This window comes from Miscanthus floridulus, chromosome 6, assembly GCF_019320115.1.
Source record: "Miscanthus floridulus cultivar M001 chromosome 6, ASM1932011v1, whole genome shotgun sequence".
NCBI classification, from domain to species: Eukaryota; Viridiplantae; Streptophyta; class Magnoliopsida; order Poales; family Poaceae; genus Miscanthus; species Miscanthus floridulus.
The window spans coordinates 46978528-46993733 of NC_089585.1; the positions used below are offsets into that span (position 1 = coordinate 46978528).

General features: G+C 43.8%; 2 pseudogenes; one reads left to right on the forward strand and one right to left on the reverse strand.

Moving 5' to 3' along the window:
• The first annotated feature begins 345 nt into the window (after positions 1-345).
• LOC136456005 (neutral/alkaline invertase 1, mitochondrial-like) lies at positions 346-6738 on the forward strand (annotated as a pseudogene).
• Positions 6739-8219: 1481 nt separating this feature from the next.
• On the reverse strand, positions 8220-12401 carry LOC136456003 (probable L-type lectin-domain containing receptor kinase S.7; annotated as a pseudogene).
• Positions 12402-15206: the final 2805 nt, after the last annotated feature.

The following is a 15206-nucleotide window of genomic DNA, read 5'->3' on the forward strand; positions in this document are numbered from 1 at the left end:
CGCCACGTCAGTCTGCTGCCGCACCACCATGCATGACGCGGCACAGGTATTTAGGCCGCTCTAGGACAATAGGCACGATCAAAAGTATTAGTTTTTTAAAAACCCGACTATATTATATATTAAAATTAGTTTTCACATAGTGTTAAAATTTAAAAAAATTCTCCTCGAAACCCAAAGAAGGATGATGACCTAACCGTTTCCCCATTTAGCCAACGGGCATGTTGGGAAATATAAAAATCTTCAGAAACATGCACTTTAAATCCAGGGTGGACCCCACCAACCGCCGCCCCCCATCTTTATAAAAGCCTTCCCCCCCCGTCCCTGGTCCCGTCTGCGTTACGTTCCCCACCTAACCCAAACCGAGCTGGCCTTTCGCAGATCGAACCCTCGCCGACCAAGTATTTCGCACAAGTTACCTTTGCCTGTATTGCCTTTTTGGGCGTAGCCCCCTGAAGGTTTCTCCGCCCTGCGCCCGTGTCCTTCGCCGGAGCTTGCCATATGAATGGTCAAACCCCGATGGGGCTCGCCGCCGCCGCAGCCGCAGCAGTGAGGCCATGCCGCCGCCGCCTCCTCTCGTCCGCCTCCGCCTCCGCGGCGTCAAAGACGGCGGCGGGCACCGCGACCCGGCTCTTCCCCAGATTGCCCCACCCGCACCACCCCCCGTACGGCCGGCGCCTCCCCTTCCTCGTCTCCGCAGCGTCGCAGTCGCAGACCGGCCCGGCCACCCCTGTGCCGGTCCCCGTCCCTCTCCGACCCCCGCGCCGCCGTTTCCGGCAACCTCCCTTTCTTCGACCGCGTCCTCTTCCCGGACTCGTTCCCGCTCGAGACCCCGCCTGCCAAGGAGGAGGAGGACGCGGCGGCGGTGCAGACCGATGAGGCGGTGGAGCCGGCCGCGCCCTTGAGGGATGGAGACGGAGACGGAGAGGGAGGCGTGGAGGCTGCTGAGGAGGGCGGTCGTCAGCTACTGCGGCGAGCCCGTGGGGACCGTGGCGGCGGAGGATCCCGAGTGCACGGAGACGCTCAACTACGACCAGGTCTTCATCAGGGACTTCGTGCCCTCCGCGCTCGCCTTCCTCATGCGCGGCGAGACCGAGATCGTCCGCAACTTCCTCCTCCACACCCTCCAGCTTCAGGTGAGCTGATCCCGATCCTGCTTACTACTTCCTCGTCTGGTCAAAATTTAAAATTCCAAAAGAATTTAGTTCTAGCTGAAGTACTTAGTTAGTATACTAGTGTCAATGGCGTGTACGGCAATAATTTGTTTTTGTGAGTTGTGGACGGAAATAGACACTGAAGTTTGCATCGCTAGCATATATTTGGGGTTTTTTTATTATCATTTTTGGTCGTTTATTTCTATGGGCAAGTGAAAATTATCATCGATTTACTAAATGCGTACCAGTTTGTGGTTATTTAGGTCATGAGATCTTCTATGCAGATTTCTTTTCTTGTGGGAAGTACGATAAGGTTTCTATTTTGTCGTATTAATTATGTCAGCTTTCGTACAAGAGTGCCATGAAGCAACATGATTTACTGTTAGCTTGTTTCACACTTCAAATAAGGCCCCGTTTAGATGCCACCCTAAAAGCCAAAATTTTTGCATAGTACCCGTCACATCGAATCTTACAGGCACATACATGGAGTACTAAATGTAGACGAAAAAAAAATTAATTGCACAGTTGGGTGAGAAATCGCAAGACGAACCTTTCGAACCTAATTAGTCCATAATTAGACACTAATTGCCAAATAAAAACGAAAGTGCTACAGTAGCCAAAATCCAAAATTTTTTGGATCTAAACGGGGCCTAAATATAAGATTTTACCACAGGATCTCGGAGCTGTTTGACCAGTAAAATGCAAAAGCAGAGGTTCCAATTGAACAATTAAAATTAGTAGTAAGTGAAGTTAAGATTTGATGGTACAAGTCTGAGATGAACAATAACTAAACTATAATTATCCTCTAGCGGACAAGCAATATGCTAATTCTATCACATGCTTTTGCAATTGTATTCTTTTGTTGAACTAGATAGATTGCAATAACCAGTGCTAAAATGATGAAAGGAATGTGAAATGTTTTTCCTCTGAAGATTCTAAAAGCTGATTCAAACAGACTAAGACCATGTAACAAGATTTCAATTGATCTGTACCACTAAGAGGCCACACTAATATTTTTTGTTAAAGTGAACAAAAAAGATTTTGTGTTTGCTGAACTCTGTGGTTGCTTGTTTACAACAACAACAACAACAACAAAGCCTTTAAGTCCCAAACAAGTTGGGGTAGGCTAGAGTTAGAAATCCCAGCAGAAGCAATCAAGGTTCAGGCACGTGAATAGCTGTTTTCCAAGCACTCCTATCTAAGGCTAAGTCTTTTGGTATATTTCATCCTTTCAAGTCTCCTTTTATTGCCTCTACCCAAGTCAACTTCGGTCTTCCTTCTGCCTCTCTTCACGTTACTGTCCTGGCTTAGGATTCCATTACGCACCGGTGTCTCTGGAGGTCTCCGTTGGACATGTCCAAATCATCTCAACCGGTGTTGGACAAGCTTTTCTTCAATTGGTACTACCCCTAATCTATCACGTATATCATCGTTCCGAACTCGATCCCTTCTTGTATGACCGCAAATCCAACGCAATATACGCATTTCCGCGACACTTATCTGTTGAATATGCCGTCTTTTCATAGACCAACATTCTGCACCATACAACATAGCAGGTCTAATCGCCGTCCTATAAAACTTGCCTTTTAGCTTCTGTGGTACCCTTTTGTCACATAGGACACCAGATGCTTGGCGCCACTTCATCCACCCTGCTTTGATTCTATGACTAACATCTTCATCAATATCCCTGTCTCTCTGTAGCATTGATCCTAAATAACGAAAGGTATCCTTTCTAGGTATTACTTGACCTTCCAAACTAATATCTTCCTCCTCCCGAGTAGTAGTGCCGAAGTCACATATCATATACTCAGTTTTAGTTCTACTGAGTCTAAAACCTTTGGACTCCAAAGTCTTCCGCCATAACTCCAGTTTCTGATTCACTCCTGTCCGGCTTTTATCAACTAGCACTACATCGTCCGCGGAAAGCATACATCAAGGGATGTCCCCTTGTATGGCCCCTGTGACCTCATCCATTACTAAGGCAAATAGATAAGGGTTCAAAGCTTACCCTTGATGTAGTCCTATTCTAATCAGGAAGTCATCCGTATCTCCATCACTTATTCGAACACTAGTCACAACATTGTACATGTCCTTAATGAGCCCGACGTACTTCGTTGGGACTTTATGTTTGTCCAAAGTCCACCACATAATATTCCTTGGTATTTTATCATAAGTCTTCTCCACGTCAATAAAAACCATGTGTAGGTCCTTCTTATTCTCCCTATACCGCTCCATAACTTGTCTTATTAAGAAAATGGCTTCCATGGTTGACTTTTCAGGCATGAAACCAAATTGGTTCATAGAGACCCGCGTTATTGCTCTCAAGCGATACTCGATAACTCTCTCCCATAGCTTCATAGTATGGCTCATCAACTTAATTCCCTGGTAATTAGTATAACTTTGAATATCCCCTTTATTCTTGTAGATCGGTACCAATATACTTCTCCTTCACTCGTCAGGCATCTTGTTCGATCGAAAAATATGGTTGAACAGCTTGGTTAGCCATACTATAGCTATGTCCCTGAGGCATCTCCACACCTCGATTGGGATACCATCCGGTTCCATCGCCTTACCTCCTTTCATCCTTTTCAACGTCTCTCTGACCTCAGATTCTTGGATTCTCCGCACAAAGCACGTATTGGTGTCATCAAAAGAGTCATCCAACTGAAAGGTTGTGTCCGTATTCTCACCATTGAACAATTTATCAAAATACTCTTGCCATCGATGTCGGATCTCATCCTCCATCAAGAGATGCTCCCTTTCATCCTTAATGCACTTAACCTGGTTGAAAGTCCCTTGTCTTTCTCTCACGAACCCTAGCCATCTTATAAATGTCCTTCTCTCCTTCCTTCGTACTCAAATGTTGGTAAAGATCCTCATACGCTCTTCCCTTTGCCACACTTACAGCTCGCTTTGCAGTCTTCTTTGTCACCTTGTACTTCTCTATGTTGTTCACACTCCTGTCATGGTACAAGCGTCTATAGCATTATTTCTTCTCCTTAATAGCCTCTTTGGACTTCCTCGTTCCACCACCAAGTATCTTTAGCCTTGCCTCCACTTTCTTTGGTTACTCCATACACCTCTGAGGGCACCTTCCGAATGTTGGTTGCCATCTTCTCCCACATGTTGTTTATGTCCTCTTCTTCCTTCCAAGAGCCCTTTTTGATAACACTTTCCCTGAATACCTATGACGTCTCCCCTTTCAGTTTCCACCACTTTGTTCTTTCAATCTTAGCTTGTTTATCCCTACTGGGCACGCATCCTCTGGTTGCTTGTTTATGTGATGTTTTTCTTGAGCTAGTCACTAATTACTCCTTTCTTTTATGATTAGAGCTGGGAGAAAACTGTTGATTGTTACAGCCCTGGGCAAGGATTGATGCCAGCTAGCTTCAAGATTAGGACCGTACCACTTGATGAGAACAATGAAGGATTTGAGGAGGTCTTGGACCCTGACTTCGGTGAGGCAGCCATTGGCCGTGTAGCTCCTGTGGATTCTGGTATGTATCTTGTTCCTACATAAGCTGCATATAAGAATTCGTTTTGAAGTTACTGTTATCATGCATCTTTGTTCTGCTACTTCAACCCTATTTATCTTTTTGCAGGACTGTGGTGGATTATTTTGTTGAGAGCTTACTGCAAGATTACAGGAGACAATTCTTTGCTAGAAAGAGTTGATGTGCAGACAGGAATTCAATTGATACTGAGTTTGTGTTTGGCTGATGGGTTTGACATGTTCCCAACATTACTAGTTACAGATGGATCATGCATGATAGACAGGAGGATGGGAATACATGGGCATCCTCTTGAAATCCAAGTAAGTTGAGTTTGATTGCTTATGGCTTAATTCACTAGATCCTGGAATAATGATCTATAATGTTATTCAACAATAGGAAAAATATGCTGCCATATAGGGACCATTGTTTTTCTTGTGCAGGACTAATTTAATTTATAACAAAAAGAAAATAGTTATGCTATTCTTCTTTTATAAACCTAGATTTATTTGGCATATCAGCTGAAGATCTGTACTTACAAGTTCTTTCTGTTACGCAGGCTTTGTTCTACTCTGCTTTACGATGCTCACGAGAAATGCTTGTTGTGAACAATGGATCGAAAAACCTCATCCGTGCCATTAACACCAGGCTCAGTGCATTGTCCTTTCACATCAGAGAATATTACTGGGTTGACATGAAGAAGATAAATGAGATATACAGATACAAAACAGAAGAATACTCCCATGATGCCACTAACAAATTCAACATTTACCCTGAGCAAATCCCTTCCTGGCTTGTTGACTGGATTCCTGAGAAAGGAGGTTACCTTATAGGGAATCTGCAGCCAGCTCACATGGATTTCAGGTTCTTCTCTCTTGGCAACCTTTGGGCCATAGCTTCGTCTCTAACTACTCCAAAACAAGCTGAGGGAATTCTTAGCCTTATTGAAGAAAAATGGGATGATCTTGTAGCAAACATGCCCCTCAAGATATGCTACCCTGCAATGGAAGATGATGAATGGCGCATTATTACTGGCAGTGATCCTAAGAATACGTAAGCATCCTTGCTTGTAGAATCAATTTTTCGTTCTGTCCTTCCATGTCCTTCGGTTTGTCATATCTCCCTTTTTGTGGTTCTCTATCTATTTCTTTTTTTTAAGATTAAACTTCTCTTTTGTAAACATCACATCAATTGTTGACATGTGTCCACTTTGTGCATGTGCAGCCCATGGTCATATCATAATGGTGGATCTTGGCCCACCCTATTGTGGCAGGTAAATATCAACACCAATGCTTTCAAATTTCTTGTTAATTTTCATGCTTGTAGATCATTGCTGACATATCCTTGTTCCTGTTCACATAGTTCACATTGGCGTGCATAAAAATGGGTAGACCAGAATTGGCCCGGAGAGCCATTGCTGTGGCCGAGGAGAGACTCTCAGATGACAAGTGGCCGGAATACTACGACACCCGATCGGGGAGGTTCATTGGGAAGCAATCCCGATCTTATCAGACATGGACTATTGCTGGTTTTCTGACCTCTAAAATGTTGCTGGAGAACCCAGAGCTGGCTTCTATTCTGACCTGTGATGAGGACCTTGAGCTGCTCGAAGGCTGTGCTTGCTGCCTGTCCACGAAGAGGACCAGGTGCTCACGCCGGGCTGCCAAGTCACATACTGGGTGAAGCTGTGAGGCTCATGTTCTTGCTACTGCAGGCGCACAATGTATACTACCGACGGAGAATTAACCAAGACAGACTCTTCAGCTGTACATTAGTATAGGTTTATGTTAGATACCCATCCATTCATTTCCTCGGTGGCTGCTCATTCTTTTTTGCTGAGCTACCACTGATGGGAACTACCCTGGGTGATACCGGTGGTTGAAAGAAGAGAGCAAAACATATTCGAAGTTTGTGCTCTCATGTACACAGAAAATGAAATCTGTTATTATTTGAGCTGCCTGCTGCTCATTTGGGAGCGCTGTTGAAGCCCCTAACCATTGTATGCCTTATTCGTACTTGAATGTAATATGTGGTGTCATTTGCAAACCAAACTGTGACACTGTATCATGTTCATTTCATATTATGGTTACATTTTTGTTGTATTGGATTATGCTTGGATGTACCATATGCGCTGTGTGTTTGGTCAGCACATTGTGTTGTTTTCGGCCGATGAATCTGAATGCTGGGGCAGCTGATGAATCTGACACTGCTGTTGCTAAACTATTTGAACCAGACCATCTTGGTAGTTCTTGTCAAACCCAACTGTTGAAAATAAAACCCAGCGGGAGATGTCTTTAACCCAAGCTTGCTGAATCATCCATTCATCCCTACTAAACTTGACATAGTCATTGTGGGGGTGAGTGTTTTTGGGTCTATGTATGACTCCTTATTCTTCTACTAATACAAATGATACGCAGCTCTCCTGCGTGTTCGAGAAAAAAAAAAAAAACATAGTCATTGTTTTCAGTAACCCGAACCTGAAACTGTGTTGTGTTCTTTCACACCAAAAGCCGCATAGGGTGCAAAGTATTCCCAAGGGAGGCAGGGCCATGCTACCTTAGCCACCAAATAGCCAAAGACAACTTGATGGAATGAACAGAAATGTATTGTTAATCTTTCTGCAGATACTAAAATATCACCAAAAGCTCCAAACTAGGTTTATGATGTTCAGCCTGCCACGTCATAAAAATCCTTAACCAAAAGCTCTAGATAGGGTTCACTACTAACTTAAAACTATGGTAAGCACTTCTTTCGACTCATTTTACTTAAACTAGTTGGGAGTTAGGACAAGTTATCTTTCACTCCTGCAGAGTTAATGGAAGCTGAACATTCACCCTTTTGTTCTTTACCACACACATGGACACAACACGTACGAGGAACCAGTGGAACAAAAACTCGTTAACAAGTATTAAAATTTCAATTCTACAAGTACCATAAGCCCAACGCCTTTCCCTCCCACTGATGTTCTAGAGTGCAAACCACCTACTATATGAAAAAAAATAGAAACCAATTCAAAAAACGTACTTTAGTTGTTCAGAAAAAATCTGAAATTTAGCAAAGCCATACTGCATACAAATATGTACTCATATGCAAGAGTTGATACATGCTTAATATGACATTGTTATATTATTGCCAACATTATCATTTGCATTAATGTTTGATAGTTTTTCCTCCTTTGCAATGTACGGGTATTTTTTATTAGTTTTTGTTAGAACCTGGATCAATCGATGGTCCAATTAATCAAACCATAAACTAAACTCTTATGCAATTTATTGTGAAATCCAATCTAAATAAATGCATCTCCAAGCTGCACATATGTACCAGTGCAATCACCGCTACCACGTGAAGAATCAAGAGGTCTTGTTCATAATCATTGGCAGACATACTAATCCTTGAAACACTTTAATCAGATGTTTAGAATTTCAAATTTTTATGTGTCCTTAAAGTAAGTCATGAAACTCTATTTAACTATACCAACACATGTATATATGAATATTAAAGTTATGATATATTTATGAGTAAATATTTTAAAAAGTTTATTAAATTATATTTTAATTCGATATAAGCTTAATAAATATTGTCATAGACTTATACTATAGATGTCATGGTTATTATGAAATAAATTATAGCTTTTAAATTTTATGAAAAGATAAAACATAAATAGATATGTACCATTTCTATCCTCGTTCTCTATATTTTTTTTTCTTCCGTTGCACGACATGAGCATGTTCACTAGTGCTCGATAAAGAGAAACGGAGGGAATAATCAACAAATGGCTCCAATCAGAAAATGCGTGTGAATACCATGCTAATGTCAGGTGTTACAAACATGTGTTATATTCTCCACTAAATCTAGCATTGCCATTTGAAGTCAAGAGTGTCCGCCTCTACAAAACTCAACAGGAATTCAGAAATATGTAAGTGTATCTCCATCGAGTAGGATTTACATCTCAGTAGCAAGATCAAGACTGTCTACCAAGCTCGACATGAACTCATCGATATATAACCTCATTTCCAATGAGTTGGATATACATCTCGGTAGAGACATCAAGAGAGTTAACCTCAACAGGAACACATAGATTTCTAAGCATATTTCCATTAAGAGTAGGATCAATATCTACAAACTTCACAAGCTATCAGCCAAACTTCAGAGTCCTTCACATAAGAAGTCTTCTCTGCAGTTACCTGTAGATTTAAAGTTCAAGGTTTATGGGTATGGATAACAAAATAGCATTAGCCTCAACAATTCTTCAAAAGATGAATGCCACCCATGCATACATAAACAAATTTATTGGAAATAAGAACCTGATTGACCAATGCCATGTGGCCAGTTAGCATTATATTAACTTTTGGATAACAGACATGATAATTCTATTATTGCACTGAAACTCTGAAGGTACAAAACTTGTGACAGCTCAAATTAATCATAGTAGTTAAGTTCCCCAGGTACAACAGAAAAAAAAAGTAAAACCTGTCCAGCTCAATGCATACTCTCAGTTCTTTTGATTCGAACTACACTGTTTTTAACCCTCCAAGACAAAATAACTTGTTTACTTCTTGAGAGACTCACAAGTCATTTGCAGCAGGTTAATGTGGCACAACCACATTCCATCCGTCAGCTATTGCTATTAGCAGTGCAAATGTTGAACCATTAAATTGCAATTGTTGTGCTCAAGTGAGGGGGGACATGCATGTGTGTGCAAAATAACTTCTATATTCTTGTGTATAATTGGAAACAAAAATCCACTGTGAGAACTCATCCATGATAACTTATAGTTAGTCATAACTTCATTTCAGGTCTACATAAATCCCGCAGGCCTAAAGAAGTCTAATGTCTCATAAACGCACAAGGAATTGTTTTCCCTATAGGTATTCACGAGTCACAGAATTTCAGTTTTCTGCAGAGTGACGAGCAAGAATCGAACTACAACATCATGGAATGAAAAAAGAAGTTCTATTCACACAGATATGGACGAATTCTTGAGATAGTCATTATATTGCATTCCCTTACTAGCATAATCTGGACTAAGACACGCAGCATACACAAAAAAATGCACAAAGTAAACAACAACAACAACAACAACAACAACAAAGCCTTTAAGTCTCAAACAAGTTGGGGTAGGCTAGAGTTGAAACCCAACAGAAGCAATCAAGGTTCAGGCACGTGAATAGCTGTCTTCCAAGCACTCCTATCTAAGGCTAAGTCTTTGGGTATATTCCATCCTTTCAAGTCTCCTTTTATTGCCTCTACCCAAGTCAACTTCGGTCTTCCTCTGCCTCTCTTCACGTTACTATCCTGACTTAGGATTCCACTACGCACCGGTGCATCTAGAGGTCTCCGTTGCACATGTCCAAACCATCTCGACCGGTGTTGGACAAGTTTTTCTTCGATTGGCACAAAGTAAACGCAAGTAAAAAAAATATTTCTGAACTGTTCAACTGACAAGGAAAGTTTGTTACCTAGTTTAGGTCAATTTTCAGTTCATACAGATCACTTGAAACTGTACTCTGATTGCACTCTGAAACTACTCTCTCAAGGTCAACAGGCACATTTGAAACAAACACAAGAAGCGGCTTCTTTCTTGGAACAGGGAAGTAACTCATTCTTGCCCTCCAGTATGCCTAGGACTGTCCTCATGACAGGTCTCTCTTCTGAGAACGGATTCACACAGCTCAAACCTAGAAGAAGTAGCCTCATCATTTGCTCATTGTCATACTGTCCACTAAGATATGGATCCGCAGCATCCAGAAGCTTGACTTCTGAGTGCAAATTCCAAACCCAATCAACAATATTCAACATGTTCATGCTGCTGGGTGCTTCTATCTCTATTGGCCGCTTGCCTGTGCAGATCTCAAGCAGCACAACCCCATAGCTGTAGACATCACTCTTTTCTGTAGCTTTACCCATCTGGAGATACTCAGGTGCAAGGTAACCAAGAGTCCCTGCTGCCAGGGTCGACCGAGGGCTTGTGTCATGATCCTTTAACCTCGCAAGCCCAAAATCTCCCAATCTTGGACTAAAACACGAGTCAAGAAGTATGTTACTGCACTTTATATCCCTGTGGATCACCTGCTTGTCATGTTCTTCATGTAGGTATGCCACCGCAGAAGCGATGCCAACAGCAACGTTGTACCGCTGAGACCAGTCGAGGGTGACATAACGCTCCGTGCCTGAACAAGGGTGGAGAGCCTCATCTAGGCTGCCGTTGGACATAAACTCATAGACAAGCAGCAGCTCGTCCCTTTCTGTACACCACCCTTGAAGCGGAACCAGATTGGGGTGCTTCAGGTCAGCAATAATGGTAAGCTCGGCACTGAACTCATTGTAGCTCTCTCTGGATTGCTTCGACCTCTTGACAGCGTACGTGACCCCAGAGTGTGGGCACACTGCCTTGTACACTGTACCGAAACCACCACTGCCGACCACCATAGAGGGATCGAATCCATTTGTAGCCGAGAAGAGATCTTGGTACATGAACTGCCTCGGTTTACCTGTTATCTTTGCTCCGTTTCCCTTGTCAACCACTACAGTACTCCACCTCCACTTCTTCAGAGACATTACCACAAACACCATGAGTGCACCAAGGAACACAATGGGCAAGGGGACGGCAAGCCCCAATACTAGTTTCCTGCGGCGCCAACCCTTCATGTTCAGGATGGTTACCCCAGGCGTCGCGGGCGTGCTGGGGACGCTGTCGGACATGCTGTGCGCGGGCCGGGATGCCGTGTCGACAGGCGGCATCCCGGACGTGAGGAAGGTCCAGCTCTCGACGATGAAGCCGTCGTCGCCGCTGCTCGCGTTGTCCGACGACACCTCGAGGCCGACGAACATGAACTCGGAGAAGCGGACGCCAAGGCCCGCGGCGTCCGAGGACAGAGCTGGCGTCCGGGGCTTCACGCTCGCGTGGCTGAGGAATACATCGAGGCGCGCCCGGCGCGCGTCGTAGATGACCCAGGAACCGACCCCGTTGCCGTTCCGAAGATTCACAGCGCCGGTGGAGTTCCCGGCAAGTCTCTCACCGGCGGAGTACGCGGAGACGAGGCCCTTGGACGCGTCCAGGGTGATCTCGAGCGGTAGGGACCGGTTTTTGGCCGTGGCGCCGACCGTGAGCGGGTCGGGGATGAGGAGGAAGGAGAGGCGCGAAGCGGGATGTGTGGAGGCGGGCGCGGCGAAGAGGAAGGAGGTGGAGAAGGAGGCATTGGATGGGAACGGGAGCGGGAGCGGGAAGAGCGCATGGGAGGAGGGCGGCGGGAGAGAGACGGAGTCGGCGCGGAGCGAGGCCCCGCCGAGGAGGGTGAGGTTGCGGAGGGAGAAAGATGGAAAGGAGAACGAGATGGGGGTTTCAGCCGCCTTGGAGGATGGCGCGAGGAGGACGACGACGACGAGGAGGAGGAGGGCAGCGGTGCCGGGTGCGAGGAAGCGGTGGTGGTGGACTGGTGAGGTTGTTGGAGCCATGGAATGGAAGTTCGGAAGAGAGCCAGAGCAGAGAGGGTGGCGAGGGCCGGTTTACATTTTGGAGCAGAGACTCTGTATACTTTTAGAACAAATATACATTTGGTAAACAATACCCTCCAACAGTTTTTTAATTAAATATTTAAATATAGCTAGTCCAAAATAGAGAGCTGAGGCTCACTTTCTACAGTAAGCACGAGATATAATAAAACTATTAGGGAGTGAAAAGATATAAAAAACGGTAATACTTTAGTCTGGACGGATAATGCTTCAGTCAAGGCTTCTACCCGGACCCTCTTTGATGGACCTACACGCTACCAGTATCGGCATAACAGGCCTGCCCACTTTCTATATCTCCTCCTCTCTCAGAAATATCTCCCCACTCTGCTTGCCCATCGCATCCTTCACGACACCGTGCGGCGATCCGCTCGCCCCAATCCGCATCGACGCCGCGGCCATCTTCTTGCACGTGCCCCTATCCTACGCCGCGTCGCGCCACTCTTCCTCGCCGCCATGACCATCTCCCCACGTGCACCCATCCTGCGTCATGCTGCCCACTCCGTCTCGCCGCGTGGCAATCCACAACCGCGCCGCCCACTCTGCCTCGCTGTGCGACCATCCACCGCCGCGCCCCACTCCAAGCTCACCTATGGCGGCCACAGCGTGCACTACGCCCTAACTACGCCACCACCATCCCGACGACACGACAGGAAGAAGCGCATGATGCAAGTGTATATTTCAAGTGCTTCAGATGTATGTTGCAAGTGTTGCATATAGATGTTACAAAAATAGATCGGGATGTTGCACATGTTGCAATAGCTATACACGTATATTGCAAGCGTTTGTTCAAAGTGTATCATCTATTTTTCAGACGTATCACGTATGTTGCAAGTGTTTTATCTGGGTGTTGTATATGTTTTCACACATATGTTGCAAGCGTGTGTTCGAAATGTTTCATCCATTTCATACGCATGTTGCAAGTATTTTATCTTGATGTCGCATATGTTTCACACAGATGTTGTACACGTTTGTTCTAAATGTTTCATATGTTTCAGACGTATATAACATCAAGTTTTTTGATGTTGCAAGTATTTTCATGTTTCAAGCCTAATAAGACGGCTAGAGTCATACGAAGCATATCCGTAGGCGGGTGTGCGAGTGCGATATGGAGCAGGCACAGGCGGTCCCTGCGTGCGCGATACGAAGCGGGGCACAGGTGGTCCCCGCCTGCATGTAGGAAGCGGAGCGGTAGCGTGCAGTCCCTGTGTGCAAGCGGGCGGTGCAGGCAGGGCAAGGCAACCAGGCGATGCGGGCGCGGGAAATAAAGGAGGGTGCGAGAAAAGGAGATGCACGCGACACGGGGTGCAAAATGCGGGCGTCCGGACGTCTAGGCACTAGCATCTCTATATAAAAATCGATTTTTATTCAAATGACTCTAGTCTGAGTAGACTCTTAAAAATACTCTTAGGGGCTATTTGGATCCCTTCATTTTGGAGCAAATGAAATCTACTTAATGGATTAGGCTATTTCGCTTGGAATTTGACATTTCATAACTTTTCCAAGCTCACAAATAAGCCTATCTCAAATTCATATGGTGGGAGATAGAAATGGATTCTAATATCACTATGCTATAATTCTACTTCCCAACTTATAGCACACTCTTCAACTCATTTCTTACAATAGAAATGCAACGTATAAGTATGTCCCTTGTATGCCTAACAATAAATATACAAATATATTCTATATACAACTATATTAGCTTAATTAATCTATGTCTAAATTGTAACTATTAGAATGAATTAAATTCCAAGGATCCATTAGTTATTCAGAGAAGAATGGAGGGTCGGTTGGATAAGGTGCTATGGAATATCCACTCGCAACAAATTGATCCATCGCTGAATAAATTAATTCCTAAATAGTCTGAAGTTAACCTTTTTATGATTGAACAATTTTATAGAAAAGGACACATATATTTATGATACCAATAAGCATATTGTAAAAATATATTTTACGGTATATGTAATAATACTAATTTGGTGTCATAAATCTTTATGTTCTATTCTATAAATTCAATTAAACTTAAAAATTGACTTAAGAAAACTCTAGGAATCTACTTATCCAGGGACAAAATGTCACACCCAATTTTAAGGATAAAATTGAATGCACAAAACTCATGTGTACCCAGGAATTAATCACACACAAGCTGACAAATTACATAAAGTATCATCACGGTGTCTCATACATCAGATTCATAATATAACTTAGTCTTATACATCACAGCAGAAAATAAAAGGTAACTCTCTCGTGGGGCTTCTTCACAGAGAAGGTCAACTGGTTGACCACAAGCCTAAAAATCCTCCGGGAATTCCTCATACCCGTTGTCATCTGTTACCCATCCGGGATTTTTATCCAAATAAAGAAAATAAACAAGCGTAAGTACATCCCGTACTTAACAAGTTAACATGGGGTTATGAAGCTCAAAAAGGTTGACTCTGGTTTACTGCAGTTAGCATTTTTAGTATGCCAAGCTTTTATTCTCAGGTATTATCAAATTATGCTTAAACTCCCATTTAATCCCATATAAACAGATATCAGGGTCAAGTGTATCATATATCATCATAGAACAACTTAAATGATCAACAACAAGTAGCCAGTTATTCTGCGAGTTTTCCGGGCCGCTCGTGACCGTGAGCACGACTGTTATAACAGTTTGTTACCCTTTACAGAGGTGGTGCACATTCATAGCGAGTCGTGATCCCCATATGCCCGGGTTAATTACTCTCATGTCACTGCCAAGGTGAGCGGGTAGAGTACACTATGAAGCCATTTCATAGGTTTCTCTAACAAGTTAGGGCCGCTAGGTTTCCTTGGCAGGCAGATGTAGGAACCTCCCTTTCCTATGGCACATATCCATCGCGGCTATACTCATAGGAACAGAGGCAGCCCTATACCCAACATGACAAGCCCCATTTACACCAAAAAGGTAACCTCTAACTAGCTAGAAAATGTCCTATTACTGAGCTAAAGTCAGAGCCATATGACTCTCCCGGTTGCACTATCAGTCCCAGCTTTTGCCGACAGATAAGTCCTTATGGAGGGCCAGGAGCATCAT